Here is an 11,022-nt window from a genome sequence, read left to right as displayed (position 1 = left end):
AAAATTGCACGGCCACGCTGTGCTAATTATATATTTTAAAAAATAAATGTGGAGGTAGGAATTGCAATTAATATAAATCTCAAAGGCTGTGTCCCAATTCAGGGTATGCACGCTTGAAGTACGCACACTACGCGTACTACGGACGGTGCGTACTATAAGTACGGGAAGTGCGGAAGTGAAGGGCCCGTGAAATGGGACGGTCTACCCTCTGAATTCGCGTCACCAGCTGTACCACGTCCCCCGATCGGCAACATGGACACAGACCACGTCCTTGCGTGTGCCATTTCCCTGCTAATGGAAGAGCCCCAACAACCCACCCGTCACAGACGGATGATTCTGTTGCGACTACGGGACACCCACGTGCAGGTACAGTGATAAATACATGGCGATACGCCTCCCCCCTGAGATATATGACGTGTGTACCTGTGTACTAGCGTAACACCCTGATATATGCGAGTGTAGATGTGAGTCCCAGGACTGTGTGTGCCCGAAGCCAGCACACATGTGCAGGTACACTGGTACAGTACATGCAAGTGAAATCCCTGCGTGCGAGCTCCACAAGCGCAGAGGTGTGCAAAAATACAACAACATAAAACAAGCAAAATATAATAATGGCTAAATCTGAGAGTAATAAATATACGTACAGTATAAGAGTGTATGCATGACTGGATGTGTATACAAAATAGGCATGCCATGTGTGTATGTGTGTGTGTGTGTGTGTGTGTGTGTGTGTGTGTGTATACATATGTTACAAATTAAATACAGTAAACAACAACATCAAAAAGATAAAATATACAGAGGCTGATAGTTGGGTCACCACAAGCACAGTGTCCACTGCCTGCGAAAATAAGAACAGCAACAATCAGAACAATAACCAGAATAAAAGAATGTCTGTCATGTCTTGTATTTACTTTCACCAGACCAGACCCCTGTACTGCAGGATTAACCTGAGTGTCCCGGTCCTGGACAGATACTTCAACAATGAGGACACCAGGCCTGATTTCCGCCTCAGCAGGGAGTCCGTGACAGCGCTGCTGAATCTACTGAACCAGGAACGGACACATGGGTGGGGTGCCCTGATCGAGGCCCTCGTGTTCCTCTTCTGGCTGGCGAGTGGACCAGCCTACAGGGTCGTGTCCAGGGTGTTCGCAATACCCCGTTCCACTGTCCACCGCATCATGCACAGGGTCACAGAGGTGGTGGTGGCCAAGCGCCACCAGGTCATCCACCTCCCACGGACCCCAGAAGACCTGCATGCCATGTCCAATGGGTTTGCACAGCTGGCAGGCCACAGGGCGTTTGTGAAGGCTGCTGGTGCAATTGACTGCTGCCATGTCCGCATCAAGCCCCCCAGCGGCCCTGACGGTCAGTGCTACAGGAACAGGAAGTTGTACCCGTCCATAATCCTGCAGGCTGTATGTGACCATCAGGGCCGCTTTGTCGATACACATGTGGGCTGGCTGGGGTCAGTGCATGACTCCAGGGTCCTCTGCCACAGCCCACTGTACCGACAGGCCCGTTACCCTCCCCCAGGGCATTTCATCCTTGCAGATGGAGGGTACCCATGTCTCCAACATCCAATCCCCCTCATCACCCCCTACAAGAGGCCAGTCCACGGTGTGGGAGCCCAGCGCTTTAACGCACATCACGCCAGGGCACGCTCTGTCATAGAGCGTGCCTTTGGAATGATGAAGACAAGGTTCCGTGCCATCTTCCTGCAAGCGCTGGAGGTGCACCACACCTTCGTGCCACATGTATGTCATGCTAATACGAGCATCATTGTTGTATGTCCAATAATAATGGCAACTGTAGTGCACACCCTGGCATGTACACTGTACTTACAAGATTAAACATCTGTCTCAGGTCATAACAGCATGTGCCGTGCTGCACAACATCTGCATCGGTGCTGGTGACATTGTGGCCCCAGATGAGGAACCCGAGGATGATGCCCAAGATGAGGGGGAGACTGGTGTGGAGGCAGTCAGTGGTGCACACTGGCGGGACCAGCTATCTGCTGAGGTGTCTGCCCTGGAGGAGGTACCCCCGGACCACGATTATTGTCAGCAGGCAAGTATCCCTTAGTGGTGCATCTGCACAGTGCTGGGATTTCACGTGACAGACCTGTCTTAACATGCTTGTTTTCACCGCCATGATTACAATCTAGTGACATGGCAGCTGTCGGTTCCACCGGCCCTGCAGACCCAAGTGGAGGATGTTGCGGTGGACAGTGGGAATGAGCATGCCTGAGCAACATCTGGGGACGCCTCACTCAGTACCTGGCTATGAACCGGGGGTCTCACCTGTGGCACCTCCCTCATCTCTGTGGTCCTGGTCCAGCAGACCAAGCAGCACTGCCCAAGACTCCCTGCCCAGGCACATATCAGGCCTGGTTGATGATGTGTGTGCATGCTGGGACACTCAGGTTTATCCTGGACCGCAGTGGGTATTGCATTTCCCACAATCATGTTGTGTTATACATTGCACTGCTTTCATTTCCACAATTTGTCACGTGCAATAGGTCAGGCCCCCCGAAATTGTGTCATGTAGTTTGTGACAGACATGCACTCACAGTTGGGATGTTCCCACTGTCTTTATTTACAGAACTGACATCATTTTGTGTGTGCAGAACAAAGGTTGGCACAACAACATAAATTAAGTTCACCTATGTACATTGCTTCGTATTTACAGACATCAAATCACTGAAATAATCATGTTTGTACAAAACAAAGGTTGGGGTGCCAGCATAAATAAAGTTCAACTATGTACAGTGGCTGTCTGTGGACACGACTCAGTCCTTTTTCTGCTGCACTAGCTTTTCCAGGACACCTATCAGCCTGTCCATCCTCTCGCCTCTCCGTTCCTCCATTTGCCGTTGCTGGGCCATGTCCTCCTTTATTAGGGCAATGAGCTCATCCTCCCCGTCCCTCCTCCTTTTCGCCACCCGTGCCTCAGGCGGCTCCTCATCCCCCTGCCCCTCCTGGTGTGGGAGTGGGTTGCCCACTGCTGAACTGGGCCCTGGTGCGTCCTCCTGGATGGAGGAGATTAGGACAGGTGGCCTGGTGGAGGGCCTCTGTCCTAGCACCTCATCCATGGCATCAAACCAGGGCCATGTTGCGGCAGTAGGCTTCCCACTTGCACCCTCGCCCGTCGCTGGATACTTGCACTCCTGAGGGGAGGATACATCACAGGTGGCAGTTGGCAAAAACAGCAACAGTGCAGGTTTACATAGGTGACTTTTCAGTGTTCCGTGTGGAGTTACATCTGTCACTACCACTGTATATACCTTGTATTTCCGCTTCAGGTTCTCCCATTTACGTTTTGCCTGCACAGGGGAGATTTTCCCCGCCAGGTCCATCTTCTCCACGATTTCCCTAACAAACGAAATATGGGAGCACATGTATATCAGGTCATTCCGTTTATGGCACCCACAGCAGGATGTACTGGCTTGGGACCACAGGGCAGACAGTTCACTGTCCCATGTGACTCAATACTTGTAGACATCATACTGTTGCTGTACCTCCAACCCACTGCGGCTGAGTGTTTCGCACCCGTGAACAGGTGCTCATTGTCACGGCGGAGTCGAATGAGGTCTGCCGTCTGCTCCGTGGTCCCTGTAATGCAGCGTGACATTGGATTACATTCCCCACCATCATGCACTTCTGTTTTAGCATTTCTCCATTTGCCGTCAGTTCAGCATTTCCAGCTGTGTGGAACATACACACTGCAATGTCAGGCAATACTGTTTATTGCGGGAAAGGGACAACACTGAGTGGGGCAGAACACTTACTTTAACAGGCCCTAGGTTGGGGTCGGGGGTTCTCTGTCATATGTTTTGTTTCAATACAATTCAATTCAGTTTTGTTTGGATGGGGCAGACTCACAACAAAAGTCGCCTCAGGGCGCTTTGAAATATCCCCTTTGACATATTTGACACGGCAGGTGTGATAACTGTGACAAATGTATGTATATGTTATATTTTATGCATTTGCATTTTATATTTAATGTGCTGCGGACACAGCTACATTCCTGCCTGGTATATGTTGACATTCCTGTTTGCGGCACAGGCAGGGTCATATTAGTACATTATTCATACTGCCCTCGGTCTGGTACAGGATTCACAGCGTTGCAGGTCTGTTCATTTACGGTTACGTGGGTCGGGCAGGTTTGACATGATTCACCTTGACATTTTCTATTAACCTCCCATTAACTTTTACATCGTGGTATTTGTTTCGCTCCTTCACACATATCTTCCATTTGCGGGTGTTGCTGTTCTCCGCCGCCGTTTCAAGCTCCTCCGCAGCTGCTGACATCATTACGCACTGGCCTGGCTGCGTCGCGCTATGCATTGTGGGATATATGGGGCCACGAAGCGTGCACCGGACCACGCTTGATATTTGGGGATTTCGACGGCGTATTTGGAGTATGCATTTGAAGTGCACTTTGAATTGGGACAGCCGTCGTCGCGGGGCGGTGACGTATTCGCACTTGAAATGCGTACTTCAAGCGTGCATACCCTGAATTGGGACACAGCCAAAGTATTCACAACATTCCTGAACAGAAATAGGCCTCTGCACCTGGGGTGAGGGTGTGGCCATGAAAAACAATGTGACATGCCATTGGATGTTGGGACACATAATAACATGACGCTAAGCATCGGCCAATGAATGTGAACTAACAACCACAAGGTCGCGGGTATGGCTGCACTGTAGGAAAAAATCCTAATATTTTACTGTGCATTTTACAGTTTTTTTCTGTTCTTCTAGAATATCATTAAAGTTACGTAAATAGACTGTGACTTCACATTTCAAATGTCAATTAACGTTAAATCACTGTAATGTAATTGAACTGTTGAATTCAAATGTAATGCTATGGAAAATTATATAACATGATTCCTATAAGCTTGTGTTACATCACATAAGTATTATTATCATTGCTATTTAGGGTGATCGTGGCTCAAGAGCTGGCAGTTCGCCTTGTGATCAGAAGGTTGCCGGTTCGAGCCCCGGCTCGGACACTCTCGGTTGTTGTGTCTGTGGTCAAAACTCTTCACCTACCGCCTACTGGTGATGGCCAGAGGGGGCGATGAGGCAGCCTCGCCTCTGTCCCAGGGCATGCAATCCATTATTATTTAAGTTAACTGTATATTTCTGTACATTTACGTATTATGATTCATATTGCCACATTCATTGACCTTGTTTATAGGTAATTTCATTGTTTGATCACGTTAAAATGTTCCTAATTTAATGTCTAAAAGCACTTGGAAAAGGCAGAATCCCATGTAAAATTAGCGCAACAAACTCTATTTTCATTACTGAAAATAACTGTATTTTTATGAGAAAGTTATTTTCTGTTATTTTACGGTAGTATTTTGGCGCCCCAGCTGCCGGAATATTACTGTTTTTTTAGGATTTGTTTTTTTTTTCCTATTTATAGATAATTTCATTGTTTAATCACATTAACATGTTCCTAATTTAATGTTTAAAATCAATTGAAAAGGCAAGATCCCATGTAAAATTAGCGCAACAAACTGTATTGTCATTACTGGAAATAACCGTATTTTGTGAGGAAGTTATTTTCACGGGGCTTGGGACCCCAGAATTTTTGGTCCGTGAGCCTTTGAAAAGTAACAGTGAAACATGAGAATTAATGCACACAATAGGTTTGTTTGCTTTTTTCTTTGCATTCTAGGCAAAGTCAGCATTGGGCAGTGTTTAATTCTACATTTGATATGTATATTTTACATGTGAACATAATCTACTAATAATACTCATCACAGTGTGATTGTTTAAAATCAGAGAGAGAATTATTGTCATCATGCCAACCATCCCTACTGTTCAATTTCAATGTAACCCACACTAGAGTTGTTGGTTCTACCACTTGAGAAAGGCTACTAAAACACACTCATGTCATTCACAGCTTAAAACAATATGAGGACAATGTAGCACACATTACAATCATTGGTCCTACCATATGAGGACATCTACTTAAACACACTCATGTCCTTCACAGCTTAAAACAATATGAGGACATGACTACTGAACACATGTAGAGTTCATGTTCCTGACTTATAACTTGTCCTGCTGTTGTCAATAAAAGCTCTAAACCCAACACTGATGTAAAGCGATCTATTTCCCCAGAAATCCAATCATGTAAACCGGAAAGTGGGAGGTTAAATGGACAAAAACATGTGTAAAAGGACAAAAAGTATCAAATTTAGTCAGAATAAACATCAGGTTGATGCTTTAAGAGAAAGTTTGGACTAACAAATGGTATAGCCAATTTCTTTCTCCTAAGATATTCACAAACAACTAATACTAATGTTGATTTTGGGAAACTTTCACTCAAGCTGATTGTTTTCCTACAATCAAAGTGCATTTTAGTTATGCACTATGCCCAACTGACACATATACTTGATACCAAATACAAAAAATAATGTGTAACCTGTTGGAAGAATGAAGTGGGTATGTCACTCAGTAATTGGTCTGTAGGAGGTTGAGACAGGATCTCAGCACTTGGTGTCTGCAACAAAAGACAACAATATAATGTCTGAAACTTTCTGTAGTGTAAATCCTGACTAGTCAGTTAACTACAGATCATATTTGTTTCAGTGAACATTATTCACAGGAGGATCTGACTTCCTTATACCAGATTCTATAGAAACTTAACACTGTACAGCTCTGCTACCCAACAATATGAGTACAGTGTAACCAACACTAGAGTTTTTGGTCCAACCACATGAGGAAGGCAACTGAAACACACTCATGTCTGTCACAGCTTGAAACAAGATGATGATGACTGAATACATGTAGAGTTCATATTCCTGACTTATAACTTCTCCTGCTGTTGTCAATAAAAGCTCTAAACCCAACATTGATGTAAAGCGATCTATTTCCCCAGAAATCCAATCATGTAAACCGGAAAGCGGGAGGTTAAATGGACAAAAACATGTGTAAAAGGACAAAAAGTATCACATTTAGTCAGAATAAACATCAAGTTGATGCTTTAAGAGAAAGTTTAGACTAACAAATGGTATAGCCAATTTCTTTCTACTGAGATATTCACAAACAAGTAATGCTAATGTTGATTTTTGGAAACTTTCACTCAAACTGATTGTTTTAATACAATCAAAGGGCATTTCATTTATTCACTAGGCCCAACTGACACATATACTTGATACCAAATACAAAAAATAATGTGTAACCTGTTGGAAGAATGAAGTGGGTATGTCACTCACCTCTTGGTCTCAAGGAGGTTGAGACAGGATCTCAGCACTTGTTGTCTTTTGTTGCAGACGCCAATATAATTTAATAATCAGAATTTAATAATCTGGGTCACGGCACCAATTATTAAATTTGGTTCTTTTTCTGAATTCTTTTGCCGACAGAGAAAGACTGGACTCAGTGTGGTCAAAGCTCAAAAAATCATCTTTATTGTACATTTCCGGAAACGGAGAACTGTAGACACGAGCACGCACCCATAGTTCTAAAAGCATTCCAAGCTACAATACGTATATATAGTTCTGCTATACGTCACACACAGACACACATAGTTTTGATCAAAACAACTCCTTATGGTCTGACTAATATTTGTGTGTGTGTTACTTAGTTCCGCTTTTTCTGTCTGGTTTCCTGTATTTTATTAATATGCCTCTGCAGCTCTGCACTAAACTTCCTGTTTCTTAACTTCCCCTTACTAAAGCCTCTGTTGCTAAGGCAACCTATCACCCTCTGACCTAGTTCTTTCTCACATCTGGCCTTGGTTTATAAAGGCCTTTATTATTAAAATACATAAAACAATCTAGTCAGTAAGCAATAAGAATATATATTTATCTTGTAACAAAGCCATCTATTTCCCCAGAAATCCAATCATGTAAACCGGAAAGTGGGAGGTTAAATGGACAAAAACATGTGTAAAAGGACAAAAATATCAAATTTAGTCAGAATAAACATCAAGCTGATGCGTTAAGGGAAGGTTTGGACTAACAAATGGTATAGCCAATTTCTTTCTCCTAATACTAATGTTGATTTTGGTTAACTTTCACTCAAACTGATTGTTTTAATACAATCAAAGGGCATTTCATTTATTCACTAGGCCCAACTGACACATATACCAAATACAAAAAATAATGTGTAACCTGTTGGAAGAATGAAGTGGATCTGTCACTCACTTCTTGGTCTGTAGGAGGTTGAGGCAGGATGGAGGGACAGCAGGGAAGTAGCTGGCACAAATGATTCTATTGACACAACAGGGAACTGAGATTCATGAACTGAACACAACAGACTCTTTCAAAATAAAACATGAAACATGGCATGAAAATACAAACGTGGTAATATACAGCCCTAACATAAACTCCTGAAAACGATGTTAATAACGTTAAGCCAAACTCAACAAACCCACCACCAAACATAAGAAACTCAAAAACCCTAGAATAATGTCAGAAACGCTGGGCAGACCGTGAGCGAATAACTAATATCATTAATTTGTGCTAAATAGAAAAACATTAATATTATCATTTAAATCCCCCCAAACATATCCTCCTAGGACCTGCCGTCCACATATGTGGACATCACATTTTTGGTCATTTTGACCAAAATACTCAGTTTTGCTCTACATGGGCCTGATATCCACCTACGAGGACATTATACTGCTACTGTTCTATCAAAATTTTAAATGAATATCCTCATTTGTGGCTCTCATTTTTCTTAAAAACAAAAATAAGGTAAAAAAAAAAAATCTGGAAATTCTTTGTTTTTACATTCATCGGGCCCCAATATGCCCAAATATCAAAGAGAAATTAAGAATGCATGTTGTGGAAGAGTTCGGGTCTTAGGAGGATATCTTGTGTTGAAATAAAATGTGTGTTGCAGTTAGCTACACTTAAAAAGAGCTTAGACTGACTGTCTCTGCAGTTGAAGATGCAGAGAACATGCAAGGTCCCTTTAACTCTGGTGGGAATTTAAAAACAATAAAATTTAACTTGTGAACTTTCATGGAAATTTCACATCTCACATTGCCTGAGCAAAAATCGAAATGATTTCGAGTGGTTAGTGAAAACACTGAGTAAAGCCCAAGGAAGTCTCAATGAAAAACAGCAGGATTTCGTCAAGAAAAACAAACATGAGACTGAGCACATGCTACATCCCAAGGATGTGGAGACGATGATCATGGGCATGTTTGAATCATTAAAACCTGTTGTTGTAACATCTCACAAGGATTACAACGTCGCATGTCCTCTTGAACTGAAAATCCAAGGAGAACTTGACTACATCGATGAGAAACAAGCGCTGTGTCATGTGTAGGGCGATGTAGCGCAAATGAGCTATGTCGAGCAAAGAAGCTGCTGTCATGGAGGATTGTGCAACGAGAGGCCAGCATTCCCTATGGTACTATGGAATTGATGAGTAGCTACCAACTGGCTGAAAAGCTCACAAATCACTTTTATGGCATGCACAAATGTATCATGGTTGCGGTCCTAATCCTTTTGGATCGCAAGGATCTGATGCCGGTGTTAAATATCCCGGAGGAGACACATGTGGTCATCTGGGAAAAATGACTGTTGTGACACACATTTACTGACATTGTTAAGTTTGTACCAAGAACCTATATCTGTGATTACAAACAATGTTGGGGGAAAAAAATAAAGCTGTATTCCATTACGTGACGGATATTCGACTGTTCTTTGACTGTTTTTTTTTTTTTTCATTTTATTGAAGACACCAGTCTAAATTATGGCCAGTCATAGTGATTTCAGCGTGTATTGGTGGCTCACAGATGGTGACAATTGGCTCAAGACAACACTTATAGCCGTTCCGATCTTGATTGTGTTCGGTTTAATTTTGATCACCTACCTACCTACAGGCTCTACGGAAAACGAACATCATCGTACATTTACAAGCCAGGCTCCCAGACTCGCGTTTACGGCTCTGTGTATGAGCCTACCACCTGCGCAATCGACGAGAATGTGTGCTCCGATGAAGAAGAACACGGCTTGGTTCTTTGCTTGTTGCTTTGAGGCTCCACTGCCTTGTATATCTCCACCACCGCACGCTTTTGCAGAGCCCTGAAATACTCCTTCGTGAAAGGCAGCGGAGAGCTTATAAGATGTTGTCACACAACCTTGAACGACCTTGGAAAAAGGGAGACTTTCTTGAGTGGACCCGAGTTACATCAGGATGTAATCAGCCCTGTGCTTACTGCGTTCATGAAACGTGTAAGTCCCGCCGCCAACAACTGGTGTAACTACACCCCTGCACACGTAGCCTGCTTACTGGAAGATCCCACAATGTGTGAAATAGTGGATCTCGGTATCAAGCTAATGGATGACAGGATACCAAACGCGTTCACCGTTGCGGAACTGTTACTTTGTCCTATGAACAAAGTGAAGCAATACATGCTGGCTCACAAACGTTACACTAACGACAGAACATTCCGTCTTCAGGTTCACAAAAATAACATCAGTTTGTTGGAGGACCAGATAAAGAGCGCCTGGGAGTCCCTAGTTGTCTCCGTGGACAAGTACATAGAACTGAGATACGGAGACAAAACATACAAGAAGAGCTCTGAAGGCACGGTGGCGAAAGTGAACCTGAGGGAGTTGTTCAAGTCTCATTCTGCCTTCGATAACATAAATGCGATCTTAAAACAATGGCAACAACTGATCAAACAAGATTCTCAAGGTGTAAAAGGAGCAGACTCTAAAAGTGAAAAGGACAAGTCGCTAGCTAAAGAGTACAGTGAAACAAAAGTGCTTTTCCATAACCTCCACGTCTACCAAAACAAAATAGGCAAACTCAACAAGAAAGTAAAAGCTTGCGAAGAGAAGTAGGGTGAAGATGAGAATTATCAACCATCGACCGTCAGTGTGTCAACTTCCTCCTCGCCTGGATCAGATAAAGCCTCTGGAGCTAAGTCTGCAACACCAAGATCTTCACCTGAAACCACTGTAACCTGGGCCGCTTCGGTGATTGTACCGGACAACCCACCTTTGATATCCTGGGTAAGAAACATCGGTACCCTATTGAT

The 11,022-nt window shown here is 43.6% G+C and overlaps 1 long non-coding RNA gene across 1 annotated transcript; it reads right to left on the bottom strand.

The window, feature by feature from the left end:
* Positions 1 to 3,296: 3,296 nt before the first annotated feature.
* On the bottom strand, positions 3,297 to 7,314 carry LOC134625345 (uncharacterized). The gene is made up of 4 exons (XR_010093717.2): positions 7,235 to 7,314; positions 6,442 to 6,519; positions 3,518 to 3,611; positions 3,297 to 3,371 (listed from the first exon to the last, which is right to left on the bottom strand). It is a non-coding gene; the product is annotated as an uncharacterized LOC134625345 (long non-coding RNA).
* Positions 7,315 to 11,022: the final 3,708 nt, after the last annotated feature.

The sequence above is a fragment of the Pelmatolapia mariae genome, linkage group LG1 (genome assembly GCF_036321145.2).
Source record: "Pelmatolapia mariae isolate MD_Pm_ZW linkage group LG1, Pm_UMD_F_2, whole genome shotgun sequence".
Lineage (NCBI taxonomy): Eukaryota > Metazoa > Chordata > Actinopteri > Cichliformes > Cichlidae > Pelmatolapia > Pelmatolapia mariae.
The sequence above is the reverse complement of the archived record's forward strand: the minus strand, read 5'-3'. Positions and strand labels throughout refer to the sequence as shown.